Below are 15,713 nucleotides of genomic sequence, written 5' to 3'. Positions count from 1 at the left end.
CAATCTGTCAAATGGCTCTCATTCTCCTCACCTTTCCTTCCCATCTATACTGGTGTTTCCCAAGGCTCCATCTTGGGACCCCTTTTGTTTAACATCTTCACCAATGATCTTTACGCCTCATGCAAAAAATCCTCCCTTATTCAGTATGCCGATGACTCCACACTTATATCCATCTCAAATAACATTATTCCTGAACTACACTCCCTGACCCAACAGGCCCTACTATCCACTGAACAATGGCTCTCTCACAACCTATTGATCCTAAATCCCAAAAAGACCGAACACCTACTTTTCCTTCCCCATTCTCTTTCTCATCACAAAATCTCCTTTTTTATTACATCTTCTAACAATACAACTGTCTAACCTGACACCCACATGAAACTCCTAGGGGTCATTATCGATGATGAACTAAAGTTCAACCTACACATACTCCAATGTATAAAAAAAACAAACCAGAAACTAGGTCTGCTATATCGGAACAAAAACTTCCTAACCCCTGAATCTAGACTTACCCTGGACCAAGCATTCCTCCTCCCCTCCCTCTTATACGCCGCCCAAGTTCTTACCAATATCCAGACCTCCACTCTAAACAAACTCCAACAGACTTACCATAAAATAGCCAAATTCATTACTAACTCCTCATACAACTCACACCACTGCATTCTTCCATGGCTTGAACTTCCCCAATTTCTGCTATCTTATCAATTTCATATGCTACACTCTATTCTTTATAAACCCTCCTTCTGTCCATCTCTGTCTTCCTTAGTCTCCATCTACGTCCCATCCCAGACCCCCATACTTCTAACCAACAATTACTTGATATCTACCACCCAAAAAGTTCAGTAGGCAAACTACTCTACAAACATTCCCTTGCCCATGCTTGGAACAAACTTCCCCTTGACTTAAGTTCAATCTCCCACGCCTCACACTTTAAAAATGAACTAAAAGCTTATTTTCTCAATTCCATAACCTGCCCTTGCCATGACCCCACCTAGTCTTCCTTCCCTTTATGTACCCTCAAAAGGACCTTTAGTTAGTACCTCATTACACCTCTCTTTCCAATGTGTCTACTATGCATTTGCATAATTTTATATAAACAAAATTTTTATTGTTGACCTATTGAACTATATCAATGTAAAATTGTTAGTTAGCTTCTTTTTAATGCAACTTTAACTTTATGCAAGTAACCCAACATATGTGAATCTTTTTGCTATAACTGCTATTATATCAATATTGTTTAAAATTGTACTTGTTTAAAATGTACTACTGGAGCTTTTCTCCTCGGGTCTGCACTGAAAATGAGCCACAAGCCCAGATGGACAAACCCGGTTAATAAATGTCAATAAATAAATCAATAAATAAATATTAATATGCAGTTTTGCTTAGAGTCAGCAGTTCTTATGTTAGTGGTGTGCATTTCAAGTTCTTTTTAATTTAGTATGCCAGTGGAGCATTCTGGTGACACACCCTTGGTGCTCCATTAGGAAGTATTTTTATTGAGTTAGTTCAGTTAGTAATGTCTTTCGGCTTTTCCCGGTCCGCTAATGATTGGCAGTAGATTTGTACGGTGGCGAGTTGCCAGCCCGACGCCCAACCTTCAAGGAAGGCACAGCCATTCACATTCGCACCTACCTGCATATCTTTAACGTCGCTCAACCACAGGGAGGACATGCAGACTCCACACAGAAGGCGCTCCAGCCGAGAATCAAACAGGAGAACTTCTTGCTGTGAGGCAACAATGCTAACTGCTGCACCATCATGGCCCTTAGTTAATTGTTACAATTAATTCACAACTTTTTATAGTTTTTCAATGGATATGCTTGTCTAGCACTGCATTTCTAAAGCTTATCAAGTGCAGTTAAGTATACATAGACACACACACACACACACACACACACACATATATATATATATATATGTATACATATATATATATATATATATATATATATATATATGTATATTTATACATACATATATATATACATATATATATATATATATATATATATATATATATATATATGTATACATATACATATATATATTTATAGATAGATAGTATACCTCTTTGGAGCACTGTATGGAGGTATATATTCTACTGCTTTGTAGGACTGCATTATTGTGTTAGCTTTTGCTAAGTGTGAATCCTATTTTTAGGGCTGCTGACTATTACAGCCATTTATACCTAAACTTTTGTGCTGTGTGAATGCTCAGTGTTTCCCAGTACTTACTCAGCCAGGGAGTGCAGGTACATTGAATAGTTGTATTTAACAGTGCACAATGTGAGCTCTGCCATTCAGGTTCTTCATTTGAGATTTGGTGTTACATTAAGACAGATGTAATGTGGTCAGGTCTGGATCACATCATTCAGTGTCAGTGACTTAGGAACACCTGTGAAGATATCCAGTAGTGTTTGCATTTTTAAGGATGTTATGGGCCATTGTAGCTGTTGTGTAAGAGATGAAATTGAGGGCTAACAAATCCTTGAAACTCTTGGCAAAATGAGTTGCAGCAGGCTGGCATTCTTGCACATGAACATCAGCTAAAGAGTGTCTGTGCATTTTCTTAGGCTGGTGTGCAGTCATTTTTTTCAGCACTGATTAGACCATAGAGAGGTTAAGTAACTGCTTTGGTTGAACTATAGATATCCAAATGGGCCTTTATAAATGTGTGGGGTACCACTATAGAAGTGCAAGATTTTTCTTCTAGAATTTCAGACAGAGAGCTTGATAAAACTTCCCCTGTCTGCTGTTGTATGAGGAAGGGATTTTAATCTTACTTTGAACGTGTGTATGACTACGTAGCTGAATACAGGGGATAGTATAAGAAAGCACAAGGTTTCTTGCTCATTGACAGAGAACGCACACACATTTTAAGAAATATGACTCTGTGGAGTCATCTGGACCGTTTTCTTGTATTTTTATTATTAGGTCTAGCTGTATTCATTCTATAACAGGTATGTTATTCCTGTCTGATTATTCACTCTTGTCAGTATTAGTTACACTATGTGGAGGCTTCATAGAAGCTGTGCGGCCACAGTGACTCTTTCCAGTTTTCCTTAGATATGGTAAGGTGACTGATAAGCTTAAATTTGTAATCCAACATAACTCCAAAGGTGTCACCTCAGGCATTGATAAGTGTGAGTTGTGTAAGGCTGTGGTCCATGGGACGGTTATTGAGAAGGGGTCATAGCATTGTGTCTGCAAGGCTATGGTCCATGAAGCAGTTATTGGAATTGGGTGCTTTCAGAAATTAAGCTATCAGAAAAAAACAGAAAATAAACTAGAGAGAGAATGAACTGATGAGGTTGCAGAAGCACCTGTCCTTTATTGTTTGAGATGTAAAAGCTAAGCTGTGCAGTGAAAAGACACTGGGCTTTTGGCTAACTATATGGTGAGACAATTGGCAGCTTTCCATTTTTGCCGTTGCATGAGGCAGAGGGTGTTTGTGTATGAGTCAAACAGCATCCAAAAAATTTTGCATGAGTTTTTTTTTCTAGCTTGTGAATGACCAAGGAAAAGCCAGATTAGCAGCATGTACAAGGGAGACATGTACTTAAAATGGTGAATGAGGGAAGGACCACAACTTCTCAGCTACAAGGAAAGTTTGATGTCTTAAGTAATGATTCTGTTGTTAGAGAGGTTATTGATAAGATAATGTATAGCAAGGCTTCAGGAGGTAAAGAACTTCCTCTAGAGTTTTGTAAGATCATGATGCATCATACTATAGATTTTTTTATGAATTTATATTAGGGAGTTGAAGGGATGAGGATTTTGATGCTGGATTACTGGAAAGCATTTTTTAAAAATATATTTTTATTGATTTCATATATAAACACTGACGTTGCATACACATGCATTCCATCTGGTACACCATTCTCAACTGACATAATAATGCTAGTCTTGTCAGTGCTAGCCACTTAATAGTATGAACATTTGCACTAGGTGATTGGGTCACGCTGACTAATATTGCCAAAAATGGGATGAGCATTTTTCAGTAATTGTGGACACAGCCTACTCCGACCTATGCAAGGGATCCATGCTAAAAGTGGGAAGAGTGTATGTGAGCCTATTTGCCAATGTGTGCCCACTATAAAGCCCAGCAACCCTGTGTCAGTAAGCTACTGGCTGGGCAATGTCCATTTTCCCAGACTGGGATACGTGGGATAGCTCTCTTGAGAGAAAGCTGCATATAAGACTAATCAACATGCCAAGCATGAATTAAGTATTACTATACTCAATATAGATTCACTGAAAGGAGGCAATTTAGAAGTAGATAACATGAAGGTAAGGAGGAGACAGGACATCCCATGTATCCAGAAGACAAGATGGAAGGGCAGTGTAGCAAAGCCACTTGACTCAAAGTCTACTAGTAAGGGGAGTACAGACCTGTAGTAGTGTTGGAATAGTGGTGAGGAATAGGCTTCAGGAGAGAGTGAGGGATGTCATCAGAATTAGTGACAGACTCATGACATTCAGACCCCAGTGTAAAGACTGGGCAGTATTCATGATCTCAGCCTATACCCACCACAATAGGATTGTGATAATGAGGAAAACAGTGCATTCAGGCCGCACTTGCAAGACCTACAGGACAGAGTAGGATAACATGAGTTCCTATTCATAATATGGGACTTGAATGCACTTATCGGGATAGGCAAAACAGGATATGAGGACTGCCTGGGTCTACATGGGTGGAGCAACAGGAATAAATAAGGAGAGACCATTTCTGGACTTCTGTCTGGCAAATAGCTTGAACATGGCCAACACATGGTTCAGCAAAAAAGGCAGTCACAAGGTCACATACAAGAGTGGCTAACATGCAACCTAGGTAAACTTCCTCCGAATAAGGAAAGGGCATTGGGGTAGAATTATTGACTGCAAAGTCATCCCCAGTGAAATGGTTGCCCATGGTATAAACAGAGGTCAGAGTAGCTAAGCTCAACAGAGACTAGGCAGAAGACCTGGAATATGACTGGAAGGAAGGCACAAGAGTTCAAGGAAATGGGCTCTAGCACTTCAGAAAGAAAAGGAATAGGTGGAGTTGAGGAAAAATGGCAGAGCCTCAAAACAACATGTGAGGGACTACAGAACAGACATACCAATGCAAGGTATGGAAATAAGGTATATAAGGAAAGCTGAAGAGGGATGCAGAAGTCCAAGAAGTCATCAAAAAGTTAGAGACAGAAAAGACAGACCAGAGTAAGATGGTATATTGACTGGCTAACAAAGAGACTAAGACAGCAGTTGCAATAACAAAGAACAGTGCATCAGGGGCACTCTATCATCTTCTTTAAAATGACTCAGCAGATGTCATAAAGAAACTCTATCAGGTTGCAAGGCAAAGACAGAAAGATAAAGAAGACAGTTATCACAGCCTTTGTAAGAGAAGTCAGCAACAACCTGATCACCACACCACAGGACATCAAAGGCAGATGGAAGCACTACTTCTGGCAGCTTCTTCTTCTTTTTGGCTTTTTCCTGGTTAGGGGTCGCCACAGTGGAACTCCTGTCCGCTAATGATTGGCAGTAGATTTTCTTTTTATGGTACTGAGGTGCCAGCCCGACACCCAACCTTCAATGGAGGCATGCCCATTCACACATGTCTTTCGAACGCCACTCAACCATGGGAAGGACATGCAAACTTCACACAGAAGGTGCTCCAGCCAAAAACAGGAGAACCTCTTGCTGGGAGGCAACAACACTACTGCTGTACCACAGCAGCTTCTAAAACAGAAACTTTACTGCCCCAGACATAGTCTGGGATGAAAAAAAATTTAGAGGAATATGTCACAGAAGAAGTACAAACATCACTAAGGAAAATTAAATCAGGGAAAGCAGCAGGCTCAGATAAGGTTACAGCAGATATGATCAAGTTGTGTGAGTTAGGGAAGAAATAGCTCCAGATGGTACTCACAACAGTATGGAAAGAAAAGCATATCCCGGACGACTGGAGAATAGGAATTTTAGTGCCAGAGTACAAGAACAAAAGGGACATTTAGAGCTGTGGGCAGTATAGAAGTTTCAAACTCCTGTTACACTGCATGAAAGCTCTGGAGATAAATATGCAGAGTAGTAGAAAGTAAGATGGGAGATGAGACGTTCTGATGCAAATCACGATGCAGCACAACCGACCCAATATTTGTAATGAGACAGATAACTGGGAAAAAACTAGAGATGAGAAAAGAGTCCAACTGGGCTTTCCTAGACTTGGAGAAAGCACATGACAAGCTCCCAAAAAGCTGATTTGGGCAGTCCTTGAATTGTTTGAACATGCAGAAACATTGGTAGAATTAGTGCAGATTATGTACATGAAGCCGCGGTGGTGCAACGGTAGCATTGTCTCCTCACAGCAAGAGGTTCTCCCGTTCAATTCTCGGCTGGAGCACCTTCTGTGTGGAGTCTGCATGTCCTCCCCGCAGTCAAGTGGCCTTAGAAAGACATGCGTAAATGGCTGTGCCTTCATTGAAGGTTGGGCATTGAGCTGGCACCGTAAAAATCTACTGCAAATCATTAGCAGACCGGAGTTCCGCTATGGCGACCCCCTAACCGGGAAAAGTCAAAAGAATATCAACAGTGCAGATTATGTGCAAGGACCAAATGACACAAGTACAAACAGTGATCAGTCTCATAGAGGGGTTCCCAGTGGCAGTGGGTGTGCATCAGTCCTCAGCTCTGAGCCCACTGCTGCTCATATTGGTGTTGGACTACATTGGCAAACAGGCCAGAGGGAACAGATTAACTAAGTTGATCTATAAAGACAATGTGGCGTTACAGACAGACTATAACATAACTTCAGCAAATGATAAGGGAATGGAATGCAGAACTGAAGGCACATAGGATGAAACTGAGTACAGTTAAGACAGTCATAATGGCAGAAAATGGGGGAAATCCGAAGATGCTGAACACTGAGGTAGAAGGGAAAATAGTGGAGCAGGCTAACAGCTTCAGGTATCTCGGGAGTGTTGGTACAGGAAAAGGGAATTCAAAATGAGGAGGTGAAAGCTAGAATCAGAGGGGCTACAGCCAACTGGCATAGAGTATCTGGGATAGTGTATGACAAAAGAATGTCAAAGAAGCTGAAAAGTAAGTTGTACAAAACAGTGGTATGACCAGTACTACTGTACGGTATACATACCTGGGAAGTGATGGCACAGCAGTTAGGGAAGCTAAAGGTGATGGAGATGATGTACCTGAGGTGAGTGGTAGGATGCACACCATGAGACAGATGAAGAAATGATGACATCAGAGCAGAAGTCCAAGTAGCTCCAATTGCAGAGAAGGTCAAAGAGGACAGATTACGTGATTCAGGGCATATGTGCAGGAAAGCAGAAGACAATCTGGTAAAGATGATTTGGGACAGACACGAGGAAGGTAAGAAGAAACAAGGACATCCAGCAAAAAGATGAATGGATTGTGTGAGAGAAGACCTGAGACAGTTAGGCATGACTGTCAAAGAAGGTAAGAGAGTGACAGTGAATAGAGAGAGATGGCGACAGTTGATACAACAACCTGCCCCCATGCAGAAAACTGGAAAAAAGGGGTTAATGATGATGATGATAAACAGTGCGTCTTGGTAGTGCTGTAATAGAATCCTCCCCTCTTTGCACATTCACAGAAGTTTGAGCCCCAACTATGCCCTTATCTGTTGCTTTTGTGGTGTTAACTCCCTCCTCTTTGCCTCCATGTTCTAACAACTTTCCCCATTAGCATAAATCACATGTCCTCATTGATAGTTTCTGTCTTTCCCTGTTTCTGATGACTGTGTATTGTCTTTGGCTGACATTCACCATAATTGTCACAGCAGAATTGCTATACATTGGCTTCATCCAGTTCCAGAATCCTTTCACTATCCCTATCTTTTCTAGGACTGACTTTATGCCAAAGAAGATTTTGGCTACCTTGACCCCCTTTTCCTCATGCTTCTCCATAAAGTTTAGGCACTGCTGATTATCTGCTTATATTCTCCATTTTATGCATCCTATCTGGCTCTCTTGTATATATTTTGATAAAAACTCAAGGGTTAGCTCACTTGGATGTTCACCTGGATTTTTCCATCCACATTTATTGACAAGAATGACCTCAGTGCTTCTATTATCCATTGTCTTGGTTATTAAATCAAAACAATTTTTGCTTCTCTCATAAAGCTTGTTAGATTCCTACTTTCATTCCTGGGTTATATATCCTTGGCAGTTCCATTCTTGTTTCTCTACTTACCACTTTGTAAAACTCAGTTGGATATCTGTCCATCCCAGCAACCTTACTTTTCAGTTCTCTAATCGTACTCCCCAATCTTTCTAAGCAGCAAGGTGTCCAATGTCTCCTTTTCTTCTCATATAAATCCTTCCTCCTTTTCTTCCATTCCTTTTAAGTTTTTCCCTCCTTCCAATTGAAGCATGAATGTTCTCAAAGGACTGTTTTAATTCTTCCATGATGTTCCCTTCCTCATTCACTTCTGTCCCATATGAGGTTCAGTAAACACACTGCTTACAGGCATATGGGTGGTAGTGCCCTGCTACTCTTCCTCTGGCAGTCTACCAATGCTCATAGCTCTTCCCACTGCCTGTCTACGAGTATGATGGACCAATCATTTGGCTGTACAGGGACTGCCATTCAGGCCCATAGATAGTACTCTTACAGTTTTCTAATGCCATAGTAAGAGAAAGATGTCTTGGAAGAGTGTGCCTTACTCTGGATCTCTTCAGCTGCTGAGCCCATATAAGAAACCCTTTTGGGCTTTACTTCCTCCCTCTGACTTTTTCTGTCAGTGCTTAAATAGAGTAATCTGATGTTGTTAATCTTCGTTCATTCCTTACTGATTGGTTATCGGTTCTGTCCTCGGAACTGAGCCGGCTAATATCAAGCTCGCGTCAGCCAAATACTCTCGAGCCAAAGTCCTACCCAGAATACTCTGCTCCCTGTTCCCTCAGATCTCTTTTGCCATGTTTCTGTACAGCCATGTCAAGCCACTCTCTCAACTAAGTGTCTAATTTTTTGAAAGTTTATATATTGTTATTACTCTAAATTTTTCTCAAAGTTTATTCTAATATTTTCCTACCCTACCGCATACTTTAGACTCTCCCTTTAGTCTTTTCCCTTTATTATCCTCTTTTCTTACCTTGTGGTAATTCTTCATTACCATCATTGGTAATCCTTCTTTTTCCCTTTTTACTCTTTTGTTGGGTAGCACTTATTCTTCCTTTTTTTACTGTGCTTCTTTTCCACTCCAGTTATATTGGATAAGAAAAGTAGCGTTGGTTTCAAGCAGTGCAAGGATTGCGGCCATAAATTACCACTTTCTGATGGCCATGACTTATGTGTCTACTGTCTTAATGTCTCCCACTTGACTGTGGATCCTTTGTGTGGGATTTGTAAACATTTCTCTGCCAGGACACTCAACGAGAGGAAGAATAAGTTAATTTTGAAAGGTCTCCTCAAGTCTCCTTTTTCTGAGGCTATTTCTGGGTCAGAGGGCTCACCCCCTCCTGTTAAACCCTGCAAAAGGCATTCTTCCTCTTCATCATCAAAGTCACTCCCTTCTTCTCCCTCTGGAGATTGTAGGGAGTCAACTCACAAGAAGGTGAAATTGATTACTACTGCAGCACTGTCCCCTGTGACCCTGTTGGCTCCAGGCTCAGCACCGCCCCAAATGATTCTGACTACAGCCATGTCTCCTTTATCGATACCAGCTCTGGAGTTCCCGGTGCAGACAGCTATGGTTCCGACAGTTCTGTCGCAACCCCTAATGGCACCGTCAATACAGGTTCAGTCCCCTTCAACACCATTGGTACAGTCACCTTCGGTTCCAAGTATGACTATTCTGTACTACACGGCGCAGACATTTTTGGCACTGACATGTGCTTCGGTGCAATCCTTCTCTGCACCATCCTTATTGCCAGTGCAGACACTTTCCACTATGGCACTGTACCCTTCAGGGCAGACCTTTGCCTTTACAGACACCTTCAACTACTACGGTGCTGATATCTTCAGCACAGACTTTTTCCACACCATTTTTTTCAGTGCAGACTTCCTCAGCTCTGAGCTCTGCACCTATTGAATTAGCAAGGACCAAATATTCCCCTTCACTGGATCTTTTTGCTAGGAATCAGTATAGTCCTTTATTAGAAAGGCCAGAATCGCCATCAGCTTTCTCCATGAGGTCAACCAAGAGTCTTTATGAACAGGATGTGTTGCGGCTTGTTGACCAGTTGCTTGTGGCCAGAGGTCTCTCTCAACCATCAAAGTCCAAGTTCCCTCATTCAGGTGAACATATATCTCCTCAAACCCCAATGTATACACCTCCTTCGACTTCCACTCAAGTCTCGAAGCCTATTACTCTGACAGCAGCTTCCCTCCCTCTGACTTCAGTAGTGGATTTCACTTTGGAACCAGAGTCATCCTTGTGGCCTTCAGTGCACTGGGCATAGGGCTCTTCTCAGACCAGTGGTTGTGCCATTGAGGAGGGCATTCCTGACTCCATGCCAATTTTTTCTATGGCACCTTCCAGGGATGCTGTCTCTCTCTTATGGTTCATGGTCCTCTTGAGACTCCTGGTCTGGGGACAGGCTCGTCTGGGTGGGGTGTGACCCTGGTTCCAAGGTTGCTGTGCTCGGTTCCAGGCTCTCATTGCTCCTTGGGCAGTCCAGCCTTCTAGGCCATAGAGAGAGGCTTGCCTCCGCTGACAAAGCTCATTTGTCGGAGTCCTCTGCCCCCTCGTGCCACAACTGCCACAAGCCACGGATACCAGGCACAAGAGCCTCAGGTTTCTCCCCCTTAGGAGACCCCCTCTTTGCAGTCTTCCCCAGAACCTCTCACTGAGGACGTACCCCGCAAAGCATCATGTAAGAGGAAGCACATGGACTCCACTGAAGAGTCATTGACTGAAGATACAGATTTTGATGATGAGGAAGGATCCCCATGGTCACCCTCTGATGAGGTCTCCTTTGGTGACATCCTCAAGATCCTTAGACAGAGGGGTGAATGGAAGCCCTATAATCCTTTCTCTGAGGAATCTGTATTCCTGTAGGCTTTTTGTGCCTGGCCCCCTACCTCCTGGGTCACCCTGCCTGCCAAAGAGTTTGTCCAGCTCATCGTGCAGTGTGCATGGAAGGCTCCTGACACCATGGAAGCGATACCTAAGAGACCAGATAAAATATTATCGCCCCCAGCTGAGCACCCCCATTGGTCACAAGGTCTTCCAGTAGATGCTATGGTTGTGGCAGCTGCTACTAAGAAGGATTTGGCAGAAGAGAGCCAAACTGTCCATCCACCCAACAAGGAGTCCCGGGCAATTGACAGATTAGGGAAGCATGTGTTTGCTTCATCGATCTTCGCTGTAAGGTCTTTGAATTATTTGGCACATTTAGCAGGCTTCAGCAAGATCTTATCAACCAGCTCTCTGAAACATTGGCAGGAGCTGTTTCTGATGAAGTCTGTGATAATGTGGCTTCTCAGATAGCCACCCTAGAGTCCATTTCCAACTCTTCCATGCATCTTATTTCTCACGCAACGAAGAGGCGGCTAGAGTGGCAGGTGCAGGTATAGTCACCAGACGACATGCTTGGATGTGCCTTTGCAATTTTGTGGACTCCTTTAAGGCTCCCTTTATGAATGCCCTCATAGAGGCTGCTTCTTTGTTTGGCCCTAAAGTCAAGGATACGCTGGCAAGGTGCGAACAAGATGGCAAGACCCTGTCTGCCGTTGGTGTCAGACACTCCACTCCTCAGTGATTCACTCCAGAAATCAGAGGAGTAGAAAGATCTGGCACAAGAAATCACAGAGTTCTTTCCAGGATGCACGTGACAAGTTCTCCCCTAGAGGCAGAGGGGGAAACTCCAATGGAAGATGCCCCTAAAACCGGGGTTCCAGAGATTCTTTCTCTGGCCAACCCTATCAGTGCTCCTGAAGCATTGCCTGACTGCTCACCTCTGGAAGCAGTTGGGGGTTGTTTCTCCTTGTACCCCGCTGCCTGGCAAAAGATAACAACTGACTCTTGGGTACAATGGATGATATCCAGAAGCTATCACATCCCCTTTCATCTTTGCCCAGTCTCATCAAGAGTATTACCCAATGTTCCACCCAGTCAAAGGCAGCACATGAAATCCAAAAGCTGTTACAAAAAAGAGTCATCCAAATGGTTCCCCCAGACCAGATAGGATCCGGTTTTTACTCAAGGTTCTTTTTAGTGCCAAAAAAGACAGGGGACTGGAGACCAATTCTGGATCTCAGTACACTAAACAAATTTGTAAAAACAGAGAAATTCCAGATGGTTACAGTTCAGTCTATTCTTCCTCTTCTGGAAGAAGATGATTGGATGTGCTCTGTAGATTTTCAGGATGCATATTACCACATAAAAATGGACAAATGCTCAGGAAGATACCTCCGCTTCCATGTAGGAGCCAGTCACTACCAGTTTCAAGCACTGCCCTTCAGTCTCTCTACAGCCCCCAGAGTGTTCACAAAATGCATGGCAGTGGTTATCGCTCACTTGTGACTTCAAGGATTCCAGGCATTTCCATATCTAGACGACTAGCTCCTCACTGCCCCCACCAAGCATCTACTAGAAGAAGCCCTGCAGTATACTCACTTAACAGCTCAATGCCTGGGAATCACTATAAATTGGGAGAAATCCAACAGAACCCCAACTCAGTCTTTGTAATTTATAGGGGTACTGTTGGACATGAGAAATTGCACAGCATCCCTTCCAGAACACAGACTTCAGAGAATAAGACAACAAGTTCAACCGCTGCTCTGTCACCACACATCCCCAACTCGATCTATACTCCAGCTATTGGGGTCAATGGCATCCTCGATTACCATTGTTCCTCCAGCCAGATTCCACATGAGGCTCCTTCAGTGGCTACTTCTCACTCAGTGGTACCCTTTACAACATCCTTTGTCTTTTCAGATAAGTGTAACTCAGAGATGCAAGCAAGATTTACTCTGGTGAATGTTCTGAAATCCCCAACAATGGTCTAGCCCTTTCAACCCCCATCAAACAATAACCACTGTGACAACGGGCGCCTCCCTGATGGGGTGGGGGGGCTATGTCAGGGAAATTCGGTCCAAGGCACCTGGCCGGAGACAGAGGCCCTTTTGCATATCAATGTCCTGAAACTGAGGGCAGTGCTTCTAGTGCTGCAAGCATTTCACTCAATTCTTCTGTCAGGGACTATTGCGATCCAATCAGACAACATGTCAGTGGTCTGGTACATCAACAAACAAGGGGGCACCAGATCTTACCTGTTATGCCGAGAGGCCTTGAGAATATGGCAATGGGCGATAGCTTACAACTGCTTTCTGATTGCAATGCACATTCCCGGGAGCTCCAACGTGATAGTGGACAAATTGAGCAGGTCCATTCTACAGCCTCATGAGTGGTCCCTCAAGCCTCTGATAGTGGCAAAAGTTTTCAACCACTGGGGACAGCCTTGATGTGACCTATTTGCCTCCCCAACCAACTACAAGTGTAGCAACTACTTTGCCCTGATCCCCACTCGGAGACAGTCACCAAGGGATGCTCTAGTCCATGCTTGGCCCTCAGGTCTTCTTTATGCTTATACTCCTCTCCCCCTCATCTCCCAATTTCTAAAGAAAGCACGACAGTTGAAGAGCAAAGTGATCCTCATTGTTCCATATTGGCCTTGACAAGTCTGGTTTCCCTTCCTCTGATCTCACCTGCTAGATCAACCATGGATTCACCCCAATCTAACAACCCTGAAACTGACAGCTTGGTTTCTCCACTTCCAATGATTGCTAGGCATGAAAACCTTTCATCCCCTGTGCACAATATTCTTATTGTATCTCATAAATCACCCACCAGATTAATATATCTTAACAAATGGAAAAGGTTCTCTATATGGGCAGCAAATAAACAATTAGACCCCTTGTCATCCTCAGTCTTCATGGTATTGGATTACTTATCACATCTTTTCCACTCTGGGTTGTCTGCCTCTACTATCCCTGTACATTTAGCTGCCATCTCAAATTTTCATATTGGTTTTCAAGATTCTTCACTTATGTCACACAGACTCTGTAAGACTTTCTTGAAAGGGGTTATATACCTAAAACCTCCCTTTAGAGAACCCATACAACCTTGGGATTTGGCTTTGGTTTTGCAAGCTCTAACAGCTCCCCCCTTTGAACCTGCATCTTCATGTGATGTAAAATATCTCTCTTGGAAAACTTTTTTTTTATTGCAATCACATCGGCCAGGCGTTTGTCAGAACTCCAGGCCTTATGCATCAAACCTCCCTATCTTATCTTCCATAAGGATAAGGTATCACTGAGAACTAATTATACCTTTTTACCAAAAGTGGTGTCAGAGCGATCTATCAGTCAGTCTGTTGAACTTCCAGTGTTCTTTCCTAACCATTCTAACAAGGGAGAGTATTGCTTGCACTCCTTGGATGCTCATAGGCAATTACAATTTTATCTAGACAGAACAAAATCTGCCCGTAAATCAGACCAACTGTTTCTGGCTTTTTCTGGACCTAGACAGGGTCATCCTGTATCAAAAGTTACATTGGCTTCATGGTTGAGAAATTGTATAACTTTTATCTACAACAAAAACAATCTCACCTTGCCTCACAGAGTGAAAGCACATTCTACAAGGTCTATGGCAACTTCAGCAGCTTTCCATGCTAAGGCTTCCCTCAATGATATTTGCTTAGCTGCAACTTGGGCCAAACCTCATACCTTTATTCTTCATTACAAATTGTACTTGGCCTCCAGAGGTAGAGCTTTCTTGGGCTCCATGGTGCTCAGGAATGTCCGTCCATGAGGGCCACCCAGGAATATATGTAGCTGGGGACTCTGTCCCATCAGTGAAGAATGATGAAGATTAACAACACTAGATAAAGAAGTTATGTCTTACCATAACGTTCCATCTGTGTTGTTGATCTTCATTCATTCATTACTTCCCACCCTCCGTCCCCCATCCGGAGGTTTTTGGCTGATCTCACGTACCCTTTTCTTGCAGGCCTGTTATGACCAGAAGTAGTCTCTACTTTTATCTATCAACTTGCAAACTCGATCTGAGGTAACAGAGAGCAGAGCATTCTGGGTTGGACCTTGGCTCGAGAGTTTTTGGATGGCGTGAGCTTGATATTGGCCTGCTCGGTTCCGAGGACGGAACCGATAACCTATCAGTAATGAATGAATGAAGATCAACAACACAGATGGAACATTATGGTAAGACATCATTTCTTTTTCTGCTGCTTTGCCTTTTTTCTGAATAGAAAATTGTTTATGCTTGAAGTTTCACTTTATCTGCAGTGTAATATTTATACTGCTTACTTTAAGCTAATTCTTGGTTTTAAGTGTCTTATGGCCATTGATGAATATTTAACAAAGTTTCTGTTCTAAGGCCATTTTAGTGTAGTTACTCTCATTGCCTTGTGCTTCCATAGCTGCAAGTTAATTGTGTCTGTTATTTCCATTTATTAAAAGCTTCATTTTAAAGTTTTGTCAGGAAAACTTGCTGTTTTTTTGCAGTTTTTTTTATTTGGAGCTATGATTATTTCAAAAGGAAAAAAGAACTCACCAAACCAACAACTATAACCTTTGCAATGAAAATAGAAATCAAATAAAAGTCAAATGTGAAAAGGTATGGCTCCAGAATAAACAGTTGTGAAAAATCCAAGGCAGCAATAAAATAAATCCAAAAGCTCAGAGGAACTTGATGTTAGCTCAGCTTTATTCACACTCCATAAA

The 15,713-nt window shown here is 42.6% G+C and overlaps 1 protein-coding gene across 1 annotated transcript in view; it reads left to right on the top strand.

The window, feature by feature from the left end:
• The window catches only part of FBXL13 (F-box and leucine rich repeat protein 13), a 2,081,262-nt gene that overhangs the window by 529,712 nt on the left and 1,535,837 nt on the right, over positions 1–15,713 (top strand). The gene's annotated exons all lie outside the window — the stretch shown is intronic.

Source organism: Protopterus annectens, chromosome 11.part0, assembly GCF_019279795.1.
Source record: "Protopterus annectens isolate FY-2018-M chromosome 11.part0, PAN1.0, whole genome shotgun sequence".
Lineage (NCBI taxonomy): Eukaryota > Metazoa > Chordata > Ceratodontiformes > Protopteridae > Protopterus > Protopterus annectens.
Note: the sequence above shows the minus strand (reverse complement) of the source record. Positions and strands in the feature narration are given on the sequence as shown.